The sequence below is a fragment of the Gymnodraco acuticeps genome, unplaced genomic scaffold (genome assembly GCF_902827175.1).
Source record: "Gymnodraco acuticeps unplaced genomic scaffold, fGymAcu1.1, whole genome shotgun sequence".
NCBI lineage: Eukaryota > Metazoa > Chordata > Actinopteri > Perciformes > Bathydraconidae > Gymnodraco > Gymnodraco acuticeps.
Window position 1 is genome coordinate 287,630 of NW_022990280.1, and position 22,611 is coordinate 310,240.

The following is a 22,611-nucleotide window of genomic DNA, read 5'->3' on the forward strand; positions in this document are numbered from 1 at the left end:
GCTACACAACCTGCTACACGACCTGCTACACAATCAGCTACACAATCAGCTACACAATCAGCTACACAATCAGCTACACAACCTGCTACACAACCTGCTACACAATCAGCTACACAATCAGCTACACAATCAGCTACACAACCTGCTACACAACCTGCTACACAATCAGCTACACAACCTGCTACACAATCAGCTACACAACCTGCTACACAACCTGCTACACAACCTGTTACACAACCTGCTACACAATCAGCTACACAACCTGCTACAAAATCAGCTACATAACCTGCTACACAATCAGCTACACAACCTGCTACACAATCAGCTACACAAACTGCTACACAACCTGCTACACAATCAGCTACACAATCAGCTACAGAATCAGCTACACAACCTGCTACACAACCTGCTACACAATCATCTACACTATCAGCTACACAACCTGCTACACAATCAGCTACACAACCTGCTACACAATCAGCTACACAATCATCTACACTATCAGCTACACAACCTGCTACACAATCATCTACACTATCAGCTACACAACCTGCTACACAATCAGCAACACAACCTGCTACACAACCTGCTACACAATCAGCTACACAATCAGCTACACAACCTGCTACACAACCAGCTACACAACCTGCTACACAACCTGCTACACAATCATCTACACTATCAGCTACACAACCTGCTACACAATCAGCAACACAACCTGCTACACAACCAGCTACACAACCTGCTACACAACCTGCTACACAACCTGCTACACAACCAGCTACACAATCAGCTACACAACCTGCTACACAATCAGCTACACAACCTGCTACACAACCTGCTACACAACCAGCTACACAATCAGCTACACAACCTGCTACACAATCAGCTACACAACCTGCTACACAATCATCTACTACACTATCAGCTACACAACCTGCTACACAATCAGCTACACAACCAGCTACACAACCTGCTACACAATCAGCTACACAACCTGCTACACAATCAGCTACACAACCAGCTACACAATCAGCTACACAACCTGCTACACAATCAGCTACACAACCAGCTACACAACCAGCTACACAACCAGCTACACAACCTGCTACACAACCTGCTACACAACCTGCTACAATCAGCATTTTACAACATAACAGCCTTAGAATGTTAGGCCTTGAGCTGTGTGGATAGTTTGGCCTATTGGTCCTTGCTTTATCCAATATCTGATGAGAGGACTACAGCACCACAATCCTTTATTCAGATCTAGCAAGAGGGACTTTACCAACAAATGCAGATTAAATTAAAATAGTTTAAGCATTCAAACATTTAATATGCAAAACCAGTGAATATGCCAACTGCTCATGTGTTTAAATGTGCTAAATATACAGAAACCTATTGCATTTAACATTAACATTGTATTATTTGTTAAAAGGAGAGGGTCGTTGTGTGTCTCTATTTGGGCAGTATAACGTGTGACTTCCTGCAGGGAGAGAAGTCTGAAGGCAGACCATGAAAGGCAGACACGTGTTCAACAGAAGAGCAATAGAAAACGCTTTGACTGGAAACATGGATGTGTAGTGTCCAGGACACGAGGACTTTGCAGCTGGCGAATCAAACTGCCCAGAGTAATACCCATCTACAACATCAGTGATATTGGCAGGAAAGGTGTCTGCAATTAAGTTATATTAAAGGCAATACTCGCCAAAGCCATACTTTTCTGTAAACAAAAGACAGTTTTTCATGTAGCAAAATTGGACTACAACCGCAAGGACCAAAAAAAATCTCCTTCAACCTTTAGCTAGTGTCCGATACCTCCTAGGATACAGGTATCTATATACATGTTAGGTCAATAACATTGAAATCAAGGATGATTTCTGATTCAATATTTTCAAACATTAAACTTAGTCAAAAAGATATTTTTCCTGATGCATATGTTAATGAAAAGCTTCTTTTTGTGTCTATCTGAAATCAAAGAATGATCTTGAACAATTAAACCTCTTCCCAGATGCGAGTAAAGATTTATAGAAAATCTATCTGGAGGTGCAAAATGAAAAAAAATTCAGATAAAAAAACTATAAAAAAACTTCATATAAAAAAACTATAGCACAAGTTAAATGTAGGTTTATACAATGATTATATTTTTCAATTTGTGTGGATGGTGTTGATAAAATAATGCTTTTCCTTTATTTTTTATTTGCAGGTAAAAAAGAGGCAATAAAATAATCTGCTGCAGACTGTGATAGAGAATAGAATAATACAACTGCTTTTGTCAGTCACACTAAGTCAGTTAACACATAGTCCTAATCTTCAGAGTGTAAAAGTAACACTGGACATAATGTTACATTTTTAGAGTTAAATCAATTCTTGTCAGAATTAATATGTCACACTACATCATACTGAGAAGTGTTAATCAAGTGTTACAATATGATGTAAAACTCATAGATGTGAGGCCCCCATGAGGCTAACACCACAGCAGCACAAGAAAATGTGGCAAAGCACATCTGCCAACAGCGTGGGAGCAATCCAGCTGCTGAATGTGATGTAAGCGGGACACCAGACATGTCCTTCACAACACAGATACCATGAACAACTTAAGATAAGTGTCCAAAACAAAATGTATTTAATTCTTGGACTTCATCATTAGTTGACAAATATAACAATGTCTCTTATTTTTCGATCTTGCATTTTGTGTATACTCAATGTTATTCAGCTTTCTGACGACCCTCAGTGAGTCTTTAGCAATATACTTCAAAGCTATTGAGCCTTTTTTTCCTCCTTTTTTTAAAGTGAAGCCTTAGTGGTTAGATACATCTTCACATCACAATGTTACATTTCCAAGTCAATACAAATGATCTTAATTCACATTTATGATATTCGCCTCTAGAAATGCCTGAGAACTGGCTGTTCACCAGTGTCATTGAGGGTCAAACCCAGGAGACGTTGGTAAGGATGTGAATAACTTTATTTTGGCTTGTTTAAAAAGTAATATGTATATTTCACTAGTAAACAACTCACAAGGTTTGCCAAAGAGGAGCATTTTATTTGTCCTGTACCTATACCTCAGATAAGTTTGTTGTTTCAGTGGATCGAAAACACAAGCATTAACATTAAAAAAATTCAGCCAGCTACTCAACATTTTGTATAAACGTTAGTGGATCTGCTTTATCAGCTAAAAAGAACATCAAATCAGAAGGACACATTGGAAAAGGTTCAGTTATGTATATGCACTCATTATGATTAACCTAAAACTCTGACTCTTCATCATTTCTAATTTCTATCTAATCTAATCTTCTTGATGCTTCACTGTCACTGCGACTGAAACTTTCCCACGGTGGCAAAAACTGTGGTATTTAGGATAGGATATGATTGAGATGTGCCTGAAAGTGGGTCATACTACTTAACAAACGTAACATTGTTGTTCAAATCTTAGAAGTCCACATTTATTATGACCAACCGGCCATAAACATGAAAATATGTCCCCATGTTGTGCCATAGAGCAGTGGTTCTCAAACTTTTTTCAATAATGCACCTCCTTTGAAAAAAAAATTCAGCCAAGTACCCCCTGATCAGCGCAAACACAATGGTTAGGGACAACATGCCTATATAAAGAGGTACAGTACAGCGATGCACCATCAGTGTCTGATTTATTAAAACAACAACACATGAAAAACACTTAAATGCTACATTTCAAATGTTTACAATCCATCACTAAATTCATGGCAAACCAATTTTAACATCATGCAATAACACTAAGACGATATTAGTTGCATTGAACTGATCTTTTTAACAAGTTGTTCTTACAATGTAGTGAAACATGGGCTTGTGCTTCACTGAGGATCTTTGTCATTCTGACAGCGAGGCAACTGCAGTTATTACACTTCGCGTTTTGAAATATGTGTAACTCTGTTAATATAAAACCCACACTGCTCAAACTTCCTTACTTTTCCTAAAATTTGTATATTTATTTATTTTGGGGCGTGGGGAATGAAGAGAAAAATATATATGAGCATTTTATGAGCATAGAATTTTGACCCCTCATATAAACATATGCTATACTTTGCGGCCAAACGCCGTTGCCAAGCAACGCTTATTGTTTAGGTCCTTTGATAAGCAGGCAGTCATATCATTAGCTAGAACTACACTGAACAAAAATATAAACGCAACACTTTTGTTTTTGCTCCCATTTTTCATGAGATGAACTCAGAGATCTAAAACATTTTCTATACACACAAAATAACCATTTATCTCAAATATTGTTCACAAATCTGAAAAAATCTGTGATAGTGAGCACTTCTCATTTGCCGAGATAATCCATCCCACCTCACAGGTGTGGCATATCAAGATGCTGATTAGACAGCATGATTATTGCACAGGTGTGCCTTAGAATGGCCACAATAAAAGGCCTCTCTGAAACATCTTACATTTCTTTTCACACAATGCGTCTCCTTGCAGTATCAACACTAATTCGGCTGACTTTTATATTTGATCCAATTGGTAGATAGGCTGTATTTACACCATAAAGGTGTACAGCTGATATAAAGGGACACCTAGTGGTTAAAGCATGTTATTGAATTTCATTATTTTTATTATTAATAGGATCCCTATAAAGTATATTCATTACTCGTTATTCTCTACTAATAGTTAATTAAAGTCTGTATATAATGACTATTTTGCACATCCCTTTCAAGATTTTCTAAGGTTTATTGACATATCATATTCACAAACGGTGTAGTTATGCAATGAATGAAAAACTTTGTGTATACCTCCAGCAATGTTAACTATGTTGAAGCACTTATTTTAACTGATATTATACATATGTATTATACTCTTATATAAGATGTATGTAGATAGTATAAGAAATGTGCAGAACACAACAGTTTAATGGTGGAGGTACACACATATTGATAGATGTCTTGTAATGCACTGTTGAGGAACCTGCGACCAAAGTTTTTCATCTCCGACCTTGTCAGGTATTGAACAATCAATAAATAAAGGGCACAGAATTATTAAATATAAAACACAGAATTTGTGTGATTATACTAAATGATTTACAAATAAACACCACTGCATATTTACAACTGTTACACATGCTGATGTAACGCAAATGTTTCCAACTTGGGATCAATAAAGTATATCTTATCTTAAGATGATCAATGGCTACTGCCATATTTACAAAATGTGCCTCTGAACCTTGACAATCAATCAATCAATCAATGTTTATTTATATAGCCCAATATCACAAATGTTACATTTGTCTCAGTGGACTTTACAGTTTGTACAAAATATCAGTATGACAATACGACACCCTCTGTCCTTAGACCCTCACATCGTACAAGGAAAAACTTCCGAAGAAAACCCACAGTTTAAAGGGAAAAATGGGAGAAACCTCAGGGAGAGCAACAGAGGAGGGATCCCTCTCCCAGGACGGACAGACGTGCAATAGATGCCGTGTGTAAATTGAAAAGATAATACATTTGTAACATAGGTAGTCCAAATGTTTGGAAATGCATGTGTGTATAATAGGAAGATGAATCCACAAGGATATCCATCCAGGACCTATGATCCAGGACCACAGCCACGACTCGCGATCCAGGGCTCGCGATCCAGGATAGAGGAGCGCAGGATCATCCATGACTCCGGATCCCGGCGTATATAGAGACCAAAAAGAAAGACATTTGGGGAAGCTGGGTTAATCGGAACATGAGAGTACACAGGTATAGACAGAGAGAAGGAAGAAGTAAGATGTCCCCCGACAAACTAAGCCTATATCAGCAAAACTAGGGGCTGAATCTAATCAGCCCTAACTATAAGCTTTATCAAAAAGGAAGGTCTTAAGCGCACTCTTAAAAACGGATAGGGTGTCTGCCGCCCGAACACAAACTGGAAGCTGATTCCACAAATGTGGAGCTTGATAAGAAAGGCTCTGGCTCCCATTGTACTTTTAGAGACTCTAGGAACAACCAACAACCCTGCATTCTTGGAACGCAATGCCCTAGTAGGACAGTAGGGTATAATGAGTTATTTAAGGTAAGATGGCGCCTGCCCATTAAGGGCTTTGTAGGTGAGAAGAAGAATTTTAAATTCTATCCTGTGTTCTATAGGGAGCCAGTGTAAGGCAGCCAGAACAGGAGTAATGTGGTCCCTTTTCCTAACTCTGGTTAGTACACGAGCCGCAGCATTTTGAATCAGCTGAAGCGACTTGACTGACTTCTTGGTACACCCTGATAATAAAGAGTTACAATAATCCAGCCTTGAAGTAACAAATGCATGGACTAGTTTCTCTGCATCGTTTTGAGGCAAGATATGCCTGATTTTTGCAAAGTTAGGACAAGTGCATGTTTCAAGCTTATCGATGAACAACAGGAGGGGTCACAGACATAAGACCAGCTGTTAAATAAAGCTCTTCTGACCTTAGCTGGCATGTGGGTATATATATTAATGCTGCCCATTATGGGCACAAGCCATTTTCACCCATTTATTAATTATATGTTTTAAATGTGAGTGTTTCCTATCCCCTAAACCTCCAGGGATGTACACAGTTTAATACTGGCAACTTCTTATTATGGGAAATACGAAAACGTCTTTTAAAACTACAACTCCCAGTAGAGGAGTGCCATAGAGCATGTTGCGAAACACAATAGCCAGCATGTGTAGTTCTGGGGACGGGGTGGGGGAGGGGGGGACGGGGTGGACACCGTTCAAATCCAGTTTTGGACAGTCTGCCGTGGTTCCATCCCATTTCAAGTGCTGTTCGACGCTCGGCGTAACCCTCGGAGCACACTCTCCAATCACAGAGCTTGAGGACTATCACGGGGTTTGTCAAGCGAAGCGGAGAGAATACTTACTTCTGGGTGTAATATTCTGTAAAGCAAATGAGCTGCTCCGACCCTTGGTCCTGACAGACTCCAACTTGTGTTTATTAATCAAACAAATAAATAAACACAAGGATAATTATGTGTTATTGTTGAGTAAATGGAGAATTGCACAGGGGAAAATAACGTATCTTTGCCACAATTTTAGATGCAGATTTTGTTAAACTAATACGTTTGCGCTGTGGACCAACACTATACATTGACGGGGAAGGGGGTAGCAATAAAGATAACACCTTAAACAGTTACACAACATAACAGAAATAATATCGATAGCAGCGTCCCTAGCAACCACCTTGGTGACAATGAAAACGTTGTATAGACACAATTTCCTGAAGTAATCTTCGTAATAACTAGCAAACTAAAGATCATGTGCATCCACTGCACACATCATCTGAAATAACAACTCATATTTCTCGCATCAAATGACATCAAAACGCATTTTAATGGCCAAACTAACTTTAAAATAGGCATTTTACACCGAGAATAAAACGAAGTTCGGCCATGTTTTTTTTTTTCTGCAGGGAGAAATGTGAAGATCACGTGACATGGATGCCAGCCATTGGAATGAATGGTGAAAAAAAACGTAGGGATCTTACAATTTCAGAGGCGTTTTTGTAGAAATACTACGTCCTACGTTGTGGACCAACGTAGTTATTACACTTTTTTTGTGAGACTGGGTTGGTTCAGCTGGCAGAGGTGTTCACAGACATCTTCAACAGGTCCCTGCTGCAGTCTGTAGTCCCCACATGTCTCAAACACTCCACCATTGTTCCTGTCCCCAAAAAGACAAAAATCACCAGCCTCAACGACTACCGCCCAGTAGCACTCACCTCCATCACCATGAAGTGCTTTGAGTGGTTAGTCAAAACCTTCATCACCTCCTCCCTCACTGACTCTCTGGACCCCCTGCAGTTTGCCTACAGAGCAAACAGGTCCAGAGACGACGCCATAGCCCTCACCATCCACACTGCCCTCTCACACCTGGACCAGAGGAACACATGTGAGAATGCTGTTCATTGATTAAAGTTCAGCTTTCAATACCATTGTGCCCTCCAAGCTGGTCATCAAGATCAGCTCAACAGCACCCTCTGTGACTGGATCCTGAACTTCCTGACGGGCAGACCCCAGGATGTGTGGGTGGGAAACATCACATCCTCCACCCTGATCCTCAACACCGGAGCCCCTCAAGGCTGCGTGCTCAGCCCTCTCCTCTACTCCCTGTTCACTCACGACTGCGTGGCCACACACAGCTCCAACACAATCGTGAAGTTTGCTGACGACACGACCGTCATCGGCTAGATCACCGACGAGACGGCGTACAGAGAGGAGGTCGAAAACCTGACATCTTGGTGCCAGGATAACAACCTCCATCTCAACGTCAGCAAAACCAAGGAGCTGATTGTGGATTACAGGAAGCATCAGAGAGAGGGAGACGCCCCCATCGCCATCAATGGGACTACGGTGGAGAGAGTCAGCAGCTTCAGGTTCCTCTGTGTCCACATCAGGACCTGACATGGACTCTTCACACCACCACCATCACCAAAAAAGCTTGACAGCGGCTCTTTTGCTTCTGTAGCCTGAGGAGGTTCAACATGGACTCCAGGATACTCTGCAACTTCTACAGGTGCACCATAGAGAGGGTCCTGACCTTCTACAGGTGCACCATAGAGAGGATCCTGACCTTCTACAGGTGCACCATAGAGAGGATCCTGACCTTCTACAGGTGCACCATAGAGAGCATCCTGACCTTCTACAGGTGCTCCATAGAGAGGATCCTGACCTTCTACAGGTGCACCATAGAGAGGATCCTGACCTTCTACAGGTGCTCCATAGAGAGCATCCTGACCTTCTACAGGTGCTCCATAGAGAGGATCCTGACCTTCTACAGGTGCACCATAGAGAGGATCCTGACCTTCTACAGGTGCTCCATAGAGAGGATCCTGACCTTCTACAGGTGCCACCATAGAGAGGATCCTGACCTTCTACAGGTGCACCATAGAGAGGATCCTGACCTTCTACAGGTGCACCATAGAGAGGATCCTGACCTTCTACAGGTGCACCATAAGAGGCATCCTGACCTTCTACAGGTGTCCATAGAGAGGATCCTGACCTTCTACAGGTGACCCATAGAGAGGATCCTGACCTTCTACAGGTGCTCCATAGAGAGCATCCTGACCTTCTACAGGTGCCTCCATAGAGAGGATCCTGACCTTCTACAGGTGCACCATAGAGGGATCCTGGCTTCTACAGGTGCCTCCATAGAGAGGATCCTGACCTTCTACAGGTGCACACCATAGAGAGGATCCTGACCTTCTACAGGTGCTCCATAGAGAGTATCCTGACCTTCTACAGGTGCACCATAGAAGAGATCCTGACTGCTGCATCACGGCCTGGTACGGCAGCTGCACCGCCTCCCCTCAATCGTAAGGCTTTTACAGAGGGCGGTGAAAACTGCAGAGAACATCACCAGGACGGAGCTGCCATCCATGGAGGACCTTCACTCCCAGCGGCTCAGGAAGAATCCCTCAGGATTCTCAAAGACCCCCATCACCCCAGCCACAAACTGTTCAGTCTGCTGCCGTCTGGCAGGTGGTACCGCAGCATCAGGACTAAAACCACCAGACTCAGGGACAGCTTCATCCCACAGGCCATAAGACTGTTAAACACCTGAACTGCTGAAACAACATCCATAATTAAATTATACCTAATGAAAGGAAAAATATTATAAAGATAAATATACACGATATAAAACCACCCCTGCCTCCATCCTGCTCTTTAACCCCATCCGGAACGATAAAAGAGGGTTTGCCGTTTCCCCGGGGACTCTTTACAGTGATGGACCTTGGAACCAGAGACGGGAGAGCAGAGGTGGCTTGTGTTATGATGTTAACTACTGCAGAAATGATACGACGAATGTATAACAGAAATGTATATTGCTTATAGTTTAAACATCCAATGAATTGCTAGAAGCGCTAATCACACTTATATCTGGCACGCCATCTATAGGTTGGCGTGCCAATCCAGCCCCCCCGACATCAAGGATTAACATCTGTTCTCATACTGACGTAAACTAAAGCCGTATAAAGAGAGAGTTGCGTCATCTCGATTATACTAAATGAGTAGATTTAGGGAACAATAACAGATTAGGCTAGGATACCGGATAAAGTTAGCAACACACGTTAACCATGATCAGCCTTTTAATGTGGCAAAGCACATCTGCCAACAGCGTGGGAGCAATCCAGCTGCTGAATGTGATGTAAGCGGGACACCAGACATGTCCTTCACAACACAGATACCATGAACAACTTAAGATAAGTGTCCAAAACAAAATGTATTTAATTCTTGGACTTCATCATTAGTTGACAAATATAACAATGTCTCTTATTTTTCGATCTTGCATTTTGTGTATACTCAATGTTATTCAGCTTTCTGACGACCCTCAGTGAGTCTTTAGCAATATACTTCAAAGCTATTGAGCCTTTTTTTTCCTCCTTTTTTTTAAAGTGAAGCCTTAGTGGTTAGATACATCTTCACATCACAATGTTACATTTCCAAGTCAATACAAATGATCTTAATTCACATTTATGATATTCGCCTCTAGAAATGCCTGAGAACTGGCTGTTCACCAGTGTCATTGAGGGTCAAACCCAGGAGACGTAGGTAAGGATGTGAATAACTTTATTTTGGCTTGTTTAAAAAGTAATATGTATATTTCACTAGTAAACAACTCACAAGGTTTGCCAAAGAGGAGCATTTTATTTGTCCTGTACCTATACCTCAGATAAGTTTGTTGTTTCAGTGGATCGAAAACACAAGCATTAACATTAAAAAAATTCAGCCAGCTACTCAACATTTTGTATAAACGTTAGTGGATCTGCTTTATCAGCTAAAAAGAACATCAAATCAGAAGGACACATTGGAAAAGATTCAGTTATGTATATGCACTATTTATGATTAACCTAAAACTCTGACTCTTCATCATTTCTAATTTCTATCTAATCTAATCTTCTTGATGCTTCACTGTCACTGCTACTGAAACTTTCCCACGGTGGCAAAAACTGTGGTATTTAGGATAGGATATGATTGAGATGTGCCTGAAAGTGGGTCATACTACTTAACAAACGTAACATTGTTGTTCAAATCATAGAAGTCCACATTTATTATGACCAACCGGCCATAAACATGAAAATATTTCCCCATGTTGTGCCATAGAGCAGTGGTTCTCAAACTTTTTTCAATAATGCACCCCCTTTGAAAAAAAAATTCAGCCAAGTACCCCCTGATCAGTGCAAACACAATGGTTAGGGACAACATGCCTATATAAAGAGGTACAGTACAGCGATGCACCATCAGTGTCTGATTTATTAAAACAACAACACATGAAAAACACTTAAATGCTACATTTCAAATGTTTACAATCCATCACTAAATTCATGGCAAACCAATTTTAACATCATGCAATAACACTAAGACGATATTAGTTGCATTGAACTGATCTTTTTAACAAGTTGTTCTTACAATGTAGTGAGAACCATGGGCTTGTGCTTCACTGAGGATCTTTGTCATTCTGACAGCGAGGCAACTGCGGTTATTACACTTTGCGTTTTGAAATATGTGTAACTCTGATAATATAAAACCCACACTGCTCAAACTTCCTTACTTTTCCTAAAATTTGTATATTTATTTATTTTAGGGCGTGGGGAATGAAGAGAAAAATATATATGAGCATTTTATGAGCATAGAATTTTGACCCCTCATATAAACATATGCTATACTTTGCGGCCAAACGCCGTTGCCAAGCAACGCTTATTGTTTAGGTCCTTTGATAAGCAGGCAGTCATATCATTAGCTAGAACTACACTGAACAAAAATATAAACGCAACACTTTTGTTTTTGCTCCCATTTTTCATGAGATGAACTCAAAGATCTAAAACATTTTCTATACACACAAAATAACCATTTATCTCAAATATTGTTCACAAATCTGGAAAAATCTGTGATAGTGAGCACTTCTCCTTTGCCGAGATAATCCATCCCACCTCACAGGTGTGGCATATCAAGATGCTGATTAGACAGCATGATTATTGCACAGGTGTGCCTTAGAATGGCCACAATAAAAGGCCTCTCTGAAACATCTTACATCTTACATTTCTTTTCACACAATACGTCTCCTTGCAGTATCAACACTAATTCGGCTGACTTTTATATTTGATCCAATTGGTAGATAGGCTGTATTTACACCATAAAGGTGCACAGCTGATATAAAGGGACACCTAGTGGTTAAAGCATGTTATTGAATTTCATTATTTGTATTATTAATAGGATCCCTATAAAGTATATTCATTACTCGTTATTCTCTACTAATAGTTAATTAAAGACTGTATATAATGACTATTTTGCACATCCCTTTCAAGATTTCAAGATTTTCTAAGGTTTATTGACATATCATATTCACAAACGGTGTAGTTATGCAATGAATGAAAAACTTTGTGTATACCTCCAGCAATGTTAACTACGTTGAAGCACTTATTTTAACTGATATTATACATATGTATTTTACTCTTATATAAGATGTATGTAGATAGTATAAGAAATGTGCAGAACACAACAGTTTAATGGTGGAGGTACACACATATTGATAGATGTCTTGTAATGCACTGTTGAGGAACCTGCGACCAAAGTTTTTCATCTCCGACCTTGTCAGGTATTGAACAATCCATAAATAAAGGGCACAGAATTATTAAATATAAAACACAGAATTTGTGTGATTATACTAAATGATTTACAAATAAACACCACTGCATATTTACAACTGTTACACATGCTGATGTAACACAAATGTTTCCAACGTGGGATCAATAAAGTATATCTTATCTTAAGATGATCAATGGCTACTGCCATATTTGCAAAATGTGCCTCTGAACCTTGACAAGTGCATGTTTCAAGCTTATCGATGAACAACAGGAGGGGTCACAGACATAAGACCAGCTGTTTAATAAAGCTCTTCTGACCTTAGCTGGCATGTGGGTAATGCTGCCCATCATGGGCACAAGCAATTTTCACCCATTTATTAATGATATGTTTTAAATGTGAGTGTTTCCTATCCCCTAAACCTCCAGGGATGTACACAGTTTAATACTGGCCACTTCTTTTTATGGGAAATACGAAAACGTCTTTTAAAACTACAACTCCCAGTAGAGGAGTGCCATAGAGCATGTTGCGAAACACAATAGCCAGCATGTGTAGTTCTGGGGACGTGGTGGGGGAGGGGGGGACGGGGTGGACACCGTTCAAATCCAGTTTTGGACAGTCTGCCGTGGTTCCATCCCATTTCAAGTGCTGTTCGACGCTCGGCGTAACCCTCGGAGCACACTCTCCAATCACAGAGCTTGAGGACTATCACGGGGTTTGTCAAGCGAAGCGGAGAGAATACTTACTTCTGGGTGTAATATTCTGTAAAGCAAATGAGCTGCTCCGACCCTCGGTCCTGACAGACTCCAACTTGTGTTTATTAATCAAACAAATAAATAAACACAAGGATAATTATGTGTTATTGTTGAGTAAATGGAGAATTGCACAGGGGGAAATAACGTATCTTTGCCACAATTTTAGATGCAGATTTTGTTAAACTAATACGTTTGCGCTGTGGACCAACACTATACATTGACGGGGAAGGGGGTAGCAATAAAGATAACACCTTAAACAGTTACACAACATAACAGAAATAATATCGATAGCAGCATCCCTAGCAACCACCTTGGTGACAATGAAAACGTTGTATAGACACAATGTCCTGAAGTAATCTTCGTAATAACTTAGCAAACTAAAGATCATGTGCATCCACTGCACACATCATCTGAAATAACAACTCATATTTCTGGCATCAAATGACATCAAAACGCATTTTAATGGCCAAACTAACTTTAAAATAGGCATTTTACACCGAGAATAAAACGAAGTTCGGCCATGTTTTTTTTTTCTGCAGGGAGAAATGTGAAGATCACGTGACATGGATGCCAGCCATTGGAATGAATGGTGAAAAAAAACGTAGGGATCTTACAATTTCAGAGGCGTTTTTGTAGAAATACTACGTCCTACGTTGTGGACCAACGTAGTTATTACACGTTTTTTTGTGAGACTGGGTTGGTTCAGCTGGCAGAGGTGTTCACAGACATCTTCAACAGGTCCCTGCTGCAGTCTGTAGTCCCCACATGTCTCAAACACTCCACCATCGTTCCTGTCCCCAAAAAGACAAAAATCACCAGCCTCAACGACTACCGCCCAGTAGCACTCACCTCCATCACCATGAAGTGCTTTGAGTGGTTAGTCAAAACCTTCATCACCTCCTCCCTCGCTGACTCTCTGGACCCCCTGCAGTTTGCCTACAGAGCAAACAGGTCCACAGACGACGCCATAGCCCTCATCATCCACACTGCCCTCTCACACCTGGACCAGAGGAACACATATATGAGAATGCTGTTCATTGATTACAGTTCAGCTTTCAATACCATTGTGCCCTCCAAGCTGGTCATCAAGCTCAGCTCAACAGCACCCTCTGTGACTGGATCCTGAACTTCCTGACGGGCAGACCCCAGGCAGTGCGGGTGGGAAACATCACATCCTCCACCCTGATCCTCAACACCGGAGCCCCTCAAGGCTGCGTGCTCAGCCCTCTCCTCTACTCCCTGTTCACTCACGACTGCGTGGCCACACACAGCTCCAACACCATCGTGAAGTTTGCTGACGACACGACCGTCATCGGCTAGATCACCGACGAGACGGCGTACAGAGAGGAGGTTCGAAACCTGCACATCTTGGTGCAGGATTTAACAACCTCCATCTCTAACGTCAGCAAAACCAAGGAGCTGATTGTGGATTACAGGAAGCATCAGAGAGAGGGACACGCCCCCATCGCCATCAATGGGACTACGGTGGAGAGAGTCAGCAGCTTCAGGTTCCTCTGTGTCCACATCAGGACCTGACATGGACTCTTCACACCACCACCATCACCAAAAAAGCTCGACAGCGGCTCTTCTGCCTCCGTAGGCTGAGGAGGTTCAACATGGACTCCAGGATACTCTGCAACTTCTACAGGTGCACCATAGAGAGCATCCTGACCTTCTACAGGTGCACCATAGAGAGGATCCTGACCTTCTACAGGTGCACCATAGAGAGGATCCTGACCTTCTACAGGTGCACCATAGAGAGGATCCTGACCTTCTACAGGTGCACCATAGAGAGGGTCCTGACCTTCTACAGGTGCACCATAGAGAGGATCCTGACCTTCTACAGGTGCACCATAGAGAGGGTCCTGACCTTCTACAGGTGCACCATAGAGAGGATCCTGACCTTCTACAGGTGCACCATAGAAAGGATCCTGACCTTCTACAGGTGCACCATAGAGAGGATCCTGACCTTCTACAGGTGCTCCATAGGGAGGATCCTGACCTTCTACAGGTGCACCATAGAGAGGATCCTGGCCTTCTACAGGTGCACCATAGAGAGGATCCTGACCTTCTACATCCTGACCTTCTACAGGTGCACCCATAGAGAGGATCCTGACCTTCTACAGGTGCACGATAGAGAGCATCCTGACCTTCTACAGGTGCACCATAGAGAGGATCCTGACCTTCTACAGGTGCACCATAGAGAGCATCCTGACCTTCTACAGGTGCTCCATAGAGAGGATCCTGACCTTCTACAGGTGCACCATAGAGAGGATCCTGACCTTCTACAGGTGCTCCATAGAGAGGATCCTGACCTTCTACAGGTGCTCCATAGAGAGTATCCTGACCTTCTACAGGTGCACCATAGAGAGATCCTGACTGGCTGCATCACGGCCTGGTACGGCAGCTGCACCGCCCTCAATCGTAAAGCTTTACAGAGGGCGGTGAAAACTGCAGAGAACATCACCAGGACGGAGCTGCCATCCATGGAGGACCTTCACTCCCAGCGGCTCAGGAAGAAATCCCTCAGGATTCTCAAAGACCCCCATCACCCCAGCCACAAACTGTTCAGTCTGCTGCCGTCTGGCAGGTGGTACCGCAGCATCAGGACTAAAACCACCAGACTCAGGGACAGCTTCATCCCACAGGCCATAAGACTGTTAAACACCTGAACTGCTGAAACAACATCCATAATTAAATTATACCTAATGAAAGGAAAAATATTATAAAGATAAATATACACGATATAAAACCACCCCTGCCTCCATCCTGCTCTTTAACCCCATCCGGAACGATAAAAGAGGGTTTGCCGTTTCCCCGGGGACTCTTTACAGTGATGGACCTTGGAACCGGAGACGGGAGAGCAGAGGTGGCTTGTGTTATGATGTTAACTACTGCAGGAATGATACGACGAATGTATAACAGAAATGTATATTGCTTATAGTTTAAACATCCAATGAATTGCTAGAAGCGCTAATCACACTTATATCTGGCACGACATCTATAGGTTGGCGTGCCAATCCAGCCCCCCCGACATCAAGGATTAACATCTGTTCTCATACTGACGTAAACCAAAGCCGTATAAAGAGAGAGTTGCGTCATCTCGATTATACTAAATGAGTAGATTTAGGGAACAATAACAGATTAGGCTAGGATACCGGATAAAGTTAGCAACACACGTTAACCATGATCAGCCTTTTAATTGTAAATTCCTTCTCTTAACCAGTTAAGCCCCAAGCCTGTTTTTCAGGTCTCAGGCTCGAAAATGACATTCCCAGAACTATGACTATATCTTCACTTCTAAGTTTGTCCGGCAGTGGCTCAGTCGATAGGGGCTTGGACTGGGAGCTGTAGGGTCGCCGGTTCAAGTCCCCGAGCAGACCTACAAAATATGGAGTGTAGACTGCTACTTGGAGAGGTCCCAGTTCACCTCCTGCCCTGCCGTGGTGCCCTTGAGCAATGCACCGGACACCCACCTTCCCCCCTCACTCCCATTGCTCCCCGGGCACTGTACAATAGCTGCCCACAGCTCCTAGTACTAGACTCCTGGTACTAGGATGGGTTAAATGCAGAGGCCACATTTCACTGTATGTGCTGTGTGCCATTAAAAGAGGGTTTCATCCCTCTCTATTCTAAAATTGGGTAAATTAATAATCTTTTTTCTCAAACATTACTTATAGTGAAAACCACCCTTAAATGATGGGATAGTAGACTAAAAGCTTTAGGAATCCAAACTATAACATATAATAATTCCCCTATATCAATATTGATGCAAAACAAGTGACATTTGACCTTTTTAGAGAGGTTTAGCAAAAAACCCACTTCTGGGGTCATTTGGATGGATTTTCCATATCTCTGGCCCCCCTCGGTCGATTTTGATGATTGACACCTCTTTTGAACCTTTAGAGCCAATAGAATCGAGAGGGAAGTTCCTAAATCCACCTACACGTTACCATTTAGGAGTGAGAGTGATGCGCACGGTCATTTAAACCTGAGAGCAGGATTAGCTGAAAAGAGTCCAAGCTTTCTTAAAAGTTAACAGCATTTAATTAAACAAATGAAGCGAATAATACAATTTAGCATTTAGCATTTTTCGCTCGTTGCTAATGTTTTGCTAATGTTTGATGCTCCTGACACACTACACAAACCGTTTTTAAGGTTGGCGACAAAGTTTGGAGGCAGCCAGCAGAAGAAGGGAGGCAAGTTGGAGCCCAATTTTCTTGGTCCATTTACAATCAAAAGCCTTCAGGGGAAAAGTGCAGACCTGCAGGGGGAAAAAGGGGCCTTCATACATAAAGTCAATATAGATCACTTGAAACATTGTAAAGAGGAGGGCCCAAGAATCACACAGAAAATGAAGGGTGTCGCAAAACAAGATCATCGGTCATAGTGTTTGCTGGAGAACCTCCATCCTCAACAGCACCACCTGCCCCAGGACCTGCAACAGCTACGCATGCACCTCCATCCTCAACAGCACTTTTTAACATATTCTCTTTCTACTCTCATGACATGATTGCATAGGTTATCTATCCAGCCCAAAAGACGTGCCAGTTCTTGGATCCATTAGGGGAGTCCGCTGTCAAAGTTAAAAGGTGCACGGAGATAACAAGATAGATTTGAAGTACTGTTTTTCAGCTGTCACCATCTACTATACATTTTAGATAGACAACAACAGATGTAAAGATCACAATTATACATTCTTTCCACAACTCAGAAGGTTCATAAAAAGTAAAGGATGCAACATTTCAAAGTTGAAGTGCAACTCACCCCCAGCAACCAGATGGCACCTCATGTGGGGTGTTTGCCTTAAAGGCCCTGTCACACTGTCCCGAAATTGACACCCGATGGAAACACGAATATGGAATTGTGAATTTCGCACGAAGATGGCCCCGAACCACACACGAAGGCAACATTTACATTACATTTAAGACATACAACTGCAATGAAAGTACCAAAAACAATTATGTTACAGTACTATGATACTGTACTGATATCTTCAGACTTTGTTCTTTACTTTATCCGTCATTATATGTAGAAAATATTACGTTTTCTCCGTAATGTTGTTTCCATAACAACAACAACTTCTTGTCAACTGTCCTTCAAAATAATATATTATATCCTTTTTAGTTTCACAGAACACAAATTGGGTTATTTACATAATATATTTACATGATTTTGTTGTGCAATAAAACAACCCGATGGACACACGATAAAGGAAATGTTCAAATTCGGCTGTGATCGTAGCAACATCGGGCCATTCGTGAGGGCATCTTAAGCCATCGTATGACCGCCGGTGGAGTTTCAAAGTGGCAAAATGTTTGGCATGCCAAAAAATTGCAGAAGGACCTTGCGAAGGTTCATTTTCGTGTTGAATTCGTGTGTCAATTGTGCCCTTCGTAAGGCCATCGTGAGGGCATCTTGTTATCATCGGTGCCATCGGGAATTCGCCCCGATCAGAGTGAGGGTGAATGCACCGATGATAACACGAAGATGACACGATTTGACAAGATGCCCTCACGAGTGCCTTACGAAGTTGCCGCTCACGAAGTTGCTGCCGGAGCCTGAGAAACCCCACCGGCGGTCATACGATGGCTTAAGATGCCCTCACGAATGGCCCGATGTTGCTACGATCACAGCCGAATTTGAAGATTTCCTTTATCGTGTGTCCATCGGGTGTCAATTTCGGGACAGTGTGACAGGGCCTTAAAGGAAGCTACAAAACCAAGTTACACTTTGCTTTGAAAGAGCTTACATGTAAACGGCTAGTGTAACGTACACACATTTCCGTCTTCCTTGATAAACATAACTCTATTGACTCAATTTTCTTTGCAATAATATTTTTAAAAACATTTCCTTTCATTTCACTTAAGTTTGCTGAAAGCATTTTGAGCTCAGAAGATTACATCTCCTTCGCAACCACCAAACAGGCTATTGAAGAGCACAGACGGAACATAGCCACAACTCTGATCCAACAAACTGTATGTTTACTCTTGCTAGCAGATGTATTGTAAATAAAATGTTTCCCTACATTTATTTGTTGAAATGCATATTCTTTTTAAGGATACACTGAAAAGCTGAATAGGTTAGACAACATTTTTAATATACAACTGCAATAAAAAATTAAGACTCGTATCTGACAGCATAATAGGTGGTTGATTCAGTAAAATATGTACTGCATATACATTACAGTGGGACAAAAAAGTATTTAGTCAGCCACCAATTGTGCAAGTTCTCCCACTTAGAAAGATGAGAGAGGCCTGTAATTTTCATCCTAGGTATACCTCAACAATGAGAGACAGAATGAGAAAAAAAATCCAGAAATTCACATTGTCTGATTTTTAAAGAATTTATTTGGTCAATAACAAAAGTTCATCTCAATACTTTGTTATATACCCTTTGTTGACAATGACAGAGGTCAAACGTTTTCTGTAAGTCTTCACAAGGTTTTCACACACTGTTGCTGGTAATTTGGCCCATTCCTCCATGCAGATCTCCTCTAGAGCAGTGATGTTTTGGGGCTGTCGCTGGGCAACACGGACTTTCAACTCCCTCCATAGATTTTCTATGGGGTTGATATCTGGAGACTGGCTAGGCCACTCCAGGACCTTGAAATGCTTCTTACGAAGCCACTCCTTCGTTGCCCGGGCGGTGTGTTTGGGATCATTGTCATGCTGAAAGACCCAGCCACGTTTCATCTTCAATGCCCTTGTTGATGGAAGGAGATTGTCACTCAAAATCTCACGATACATGGCCCCATTCATTCTTTCCTTTACACGGATCAGTCGTCCTGGTCCCTTTGCAGAAAAACAGCCCCAAAGCATGATGTTTCCACCCCCATGTTTCACAGTAGGTATGGTGTTCTTTGGATGCAACTCAGCATTCTTTCTCCTCCAAACACGTCTAGTTGAGTTTTTACCAAAAAGTTATATTTTGGTTTCATCTGACCATATGACATTCTCCCAATCCTCTTCTGGATCATCTAAATGCTCTCTAGCAAACTTCAGACGGGCCTGGACATGTACTGGCTTAAGCAGGGGGACACGTCTGGCACTGCAGGATTTGAGTCCCTGGCGGGTAGTGTGTTACTGATGGTAGCCTTTGTTACTTTGGCCCCAGCTCTCTGCAGGTCATTGACTAGGTCCCCCCGTGTGGTTCTGGGATTTTTGCTCACCGTTCTTGTGATCATTTTGACCCAACGGGGTGAGATCTTGCGTGGAGCCCGAGATCGAGGGAGATTATCAGTGGTCTTGTATGTCTTCCATTTTCTAATAATTGCTCCCACAGTTGATTTCTTCACACCAAGCTGCTTACCTATTGCAGATTCAGTCTTCCCAGCCTGGTGCAGGTCTACAATTTAGTTTCTGGTGTCCTTTGACAGCTCTTTGGTCTTTGTTAGGGATTAATTTTGTCTTTACTTAAGATATTTGACCTTTCGGCCTGTTGACGTTTTACGACCGAACCCTAAGTCTGTTATCTGTCTTAAGGAATGGGAAGCCTCAAGCTATTGCTGACATTACCAGTTTTATGACCGGTCAACTCTCGGTCACAGAGCCATAGAGTCAAATAAGTGATTCAGTGCCTACAGGTGATATTGGGGGAAGGTGTACGTGATGTACACCTTCCCCCAATATGTGGGTTGACTCTTAGTGAACCTAGTTAAAAGGTCTGCCAAGATGAGAGGGGATCAGAATTGACATGGCAACCCACCCGTGCAGTCAGAATCTTTGACTGTGTGACTTGTGATGAGAAATTCTCCGGCCGATGCTTGTATTAAACTACCAGTGTTTGATATCAGAACTCCTGCTCGTCCTGTGTCTCCTTCGTGAGTCGGTGACTCCCACTGCATTGCTACACAGAAGTTTCCCTTACAAATTGGCATTGTCGGCAGGATACCAACATATCTTCAGAACTGGTAAGTGTAATTTCAAATCCACATTTGGACATTGCCTTACCAGAATCTGTGATTGACGGTATCCTAAAATTACCTGTCAAACTGAGCGGTTAAGTTTCATTTTTGGTTAATGAACATTTGGCTGATTGCCTCTGTGCATGCTGCTTGGGACGGAATTACCATACAAGCATTGTTCTGTTACAGCTAAGTTTACTCTTGTTTGCATTTTCTGGGCTATTCTTTGTGTGCCCATTGTGCCTAGTCGTGGTCCCTTTAAGAATCAGGATGACATCATCAGATGGGTGTGTCAGGTGATCATTAGAGAGGAAATAGGCAAAACATGGCTCTGTGAACAATGTGTTATTGTTTGTTAGAAATCCAGCTACATCTGCTTACGTCTTAATCCCTTTGATCGCATCGTATGTAAGTATTGTTTATGTTTGTGTTATTAACAATTACAGATGATTATTTTTAGGAAATATTGTATTCTCTGGTGTTTAATGCTGGAGATCTTCCGAGTTGTCTCAATATTGTACAAGGCTAATGCAATGAGAGTTAAATGTACAAATGGCTGATTATATGTTTAAAATATGATGCCATTTATAACTGTTTAAGTTCTAGAATTACAATAAATACATTAAAAAGCTTACAGTAAATATAACAAGGCAATTCAATTAATGTTAAAGCTGTGTTGATACATTGTGCATATTTGTGTATGTAGAAATGATCATAGAATTGATTATATTTTGTCTTGTTTATTTTTAGTTTCACACCTTCCTTATATCATTAAACCTGTGGGCAAAGGATTCACGTCTTCAGAGTCTTGGTGTACGGAGGGAGTTTATCTGGCTGTTAAGATATATACACACTACATATACCGGGGACAGCACAGTGAAAATACGGCATTCTAGCGGGCAGGACAACGCAGTGTAAACTGGCAGACAATGACAGCATCTTCACATACAGCCACTGGATAACCGTCAAAACAGTGTCTAAAGAGAGGTACACTATTAGACGGTGCCATGACAGAAAAGGCTTGTTCGCTAAACACGCGCTCCCGTGTTTCAGGCTCCCAACTACGATCAAGAGCATCATCAACTGGGTCCGCTGCAGTCAGGGCACGAGCGAGAGCAGAAGCAGCTAAAGCACGTCTTTCCTACGCCGAAGAGGAAATGAATCTAAGGCTGGATAAAGCTAAATTGGAAGCATCTATGGAAATGCTCAATATACAGAAAGAGACAGCTGCGGCTATAGCTGAAGCAGAAGTGTTTGAAGCTGCTGAGGATTTAGACATTGAGAAAGAAAGGAGTAAAAACTGTTTAAGCTCTGTATCATTGGAAGCAGCATTACGCACACAGCAATATGTTGCTGACCAAGCCAAAATAACGGAGGCTAAACC